This window comes from Arachis ipaensis, chromosome B01 (assembly GCF_000816755.2).
Source record: "Arachis ipaensis cultivar K30076 chromosome B01, Araip1.1, whole genome shotgun sequence".
NCBI lineage: Eukaryota > Viridiplantae > Streptophyta > Magnoliopsida > Fabales > Fabaceae > Arachis > Arachis ipaensis.
In genome coordinates, this window is record NC_029785.2 from 124,909,022 (window position 1) to 124,912,051 (window position 3,030).

The window sequence follows — 3,030 nt, forward strand, 5'->3', positions numbered from 1 at the left end:
CCGTAGTAGAAGATGTCTAATTGCACCCACTCTGAAAATATTTCAGAGGGGCATTTCCTTAGCATCCCTCTGTACCTCTCCCAGGCGTTATAACGGGATTCATCATCCTCTTGTTTAAAGCCTTGGATGTCCAGCCTTAGCTGTGTCATCCTTTTTGGAGGGTAATATTGATTTAGGAATTTGTCTGATAACTGTTTCCATGTTCTTATGCTAGCCTTAGGTTGGTTATTTAACCACCTCTTAGCTTGCTCTTTTACAGCAACAGTAATCAGTAATAATCTGTAGACATCCTGATCTACTTCCTTATCATATACTGTGTCAGCAATTTGTAAAAACTGTGCCAGAAACTTTCTTCCTGTAAAATTTCGAAATAATAAAATAAAATAAAATAAAAACTACAATAAAAATAAAAATTGAAAATTGAAAATATTTTATGAGGATTTTCGAAAAAGTGAGGAGAGAGAAAGTGGTTAGGATATTTTTGAAAAATATATGATTTTTTGACAACTAAAAAATTTCGAAATAATAAAATAAAATAAAATAAAAACTACAATAAAAATAAAAAAAGAGAATTGAAAATATTTTATGAGGATTTTCGAAAAAGTGAGGAGAGAGAAAGTGGTTAGGATATTTTTGAAAAATATATGATTTTTAAAAACTTGACAACTAAGATATGATAAGATAAAATTTTGAAATTGAAATCTGAATTTTTTTGAAAAAGAATTTCGAAATATTTGCTCAAAAATAGTTAGAGAAGATATTTTTTTATTTTTGAATTTTATGATGAAAAAGAAAAACACACAAAAGACACACAACTTAAAATTTTTAGATCTAATGCTCCTTGTTTTCGAAAATTTTGGAGGGAAAATACCAAGGAACACCAAACTTAAAAATTTTAAGATCAAAACACAAGGAAGACTCAAGAACACCAAACTTAAAGTTTGGCATAAGATAGAACACCAAACTTAAAATTAAAAAAAAAAACAAAATAAAATTTTCGAAAACTAAAGAAAAGTTAACAGGAGAACACCAAACTTAAAGTTTGGCACAAGATTTATTCAAAAAAAATTATTTTTGGAAAAGTTTTAAAAAGAAGATAGCCAATTACCAAGAACATAAGCACAACGCTCTAGCCAATTGAGCTATAAATTTAACGTGTTTTAATAAGGTATTTAATAAATAATTTTTTTTTTTGAAAACTGATATTTTGAAAAAGCACAAGAAAAACAAGAAAAGACACAGAACAAGAAAACTAAAGATCAAACAAGAAAAATTGACAAGAACAACTTGAAGATCAAGGAAGAACAAAGAACATGTAATTCGAAAATTGAAAGACAAAGAAAAGCATGCAATTGACACCAAACTTAAAACATGACACTAAACTCATAGAAAAACTAAAAATTGATAAAGAAAAATAATATTTTTGAAAAATTTTTTGAAAAGAAAATAAAAGACTCTGACCCAAAAGATAAAATTTTCCTAATCTAAGCAATAAGATGAACCGTCAGTTGTCCAAACTCGAACAATCCCCGGCAACGGCACCAAAAACTTGGTGCATGAAATCATAATCACACTTTTGCAATCTCGTACCACTAACCAGCAAGTGCACTGGGTCATCCAAGTAATACTTTACGTGAGTAAGGGTCGAATCCCACGAAGATTGTTGGCTTGAAGCAATCTATGGTTATCTTGTAACTCTTAGTCAGGATATCAATTATAATTATCAGTTTGAATTGCGAAGAATAAAAGAGCATGGATTAAATAATACTTATTATGCAGTAATGGAGAATGTGTTGGAGTTTTGGAGATGCTTTGTCTTCTGAATCTCTGCTTTCCCCCTGTCTTCTTCTTCACGCACGCAAGGTTCCTCCTATGGCAAGCTGTGTGTTGGTGGATCACCGTTGTCAATGGCTACCATCCGTCCTCTCAGTGAAAATGATCCAGGTGCGCTGTCATCGCACGGCTAATCATCTGTCGGTTCTCATTCATGCTGGAATAGGATCCATTGATCCTTTTGCGTCTGTCACTACGTCCAACCCTTGTGAGTTTGAAGCTCGTCACAGTCATTCAATCCCTGAATCCTACTCAGAATACCACAGACAAGGTTTAGACTTTCCGGATTTTCAAGAATGCTGCCAATAGATTCTAGCTTATACCACGAAGATTCTGATTAAAGAATCCAAGAGATACTCATTCAATCGAAGGTAGAACGGAGGTGGTTGTCAGGCACGCGTTCATAGGTTGAGAATGGTGATGAGTGTCACGGATCATCACATCCATCATATTGAAGTGCGAATGAACATCTTAGATAGAAACAAGCGTGTTTGAATAGAAAACAAAAATAATTGCATTAATTTATCGAGACACAGCAGAGCTCCTCACCCCCAACAATGGAGTTTAGAGACTCATGCCATCGAAGAGTACAAAGTTCAGATCTAAAAATGTCATGAGGTATAAAATAAATCTCTAAAAGTTGTTTAAATACTAAACTAGTAACCTAGGTTTACAGAAAATGAGTAAACTATGATAGATAGTGCAGAAGTCCACTTCCGGGGCCCACTTGGTGTGTGCTGGGGCTGAGACTTAAGCTTTACATGTGCCTAAGCTGTTTCTGGAGTTAAACGCCAGGTTGTAACCTGTTTTGGGCGTTTAACTCCAACTTGTAACCTATTTCTGGTATTTAACGCCAGAATAGGGCAGAGAACTGGCGTTGAACGCCAGTTTGCATCATTGAAACTCGGGCAAAGTATAGACTATTATATATTGCTGGAAAGCCCTGGATGTCTACTTTTCAACGCAATTAAAAGCGCAGCATTTGGACTTCTGTAGCTCCAGAAAATCTATTTCGAGTGCAGGGAGGTCAGAATCCAACAGCATCTGCAATCCTTTTTCAGCCTCTGAATCAGATTTTGCTCAGGTCCCTCAATTTCAGTCAGAAAATACCTGAAATCACAGAAAAATACACAAACTCATAGTAAAGTCCAGAAATGTGAATTTTGCATAAAAACTAATAAAAACATAGTAAAAACT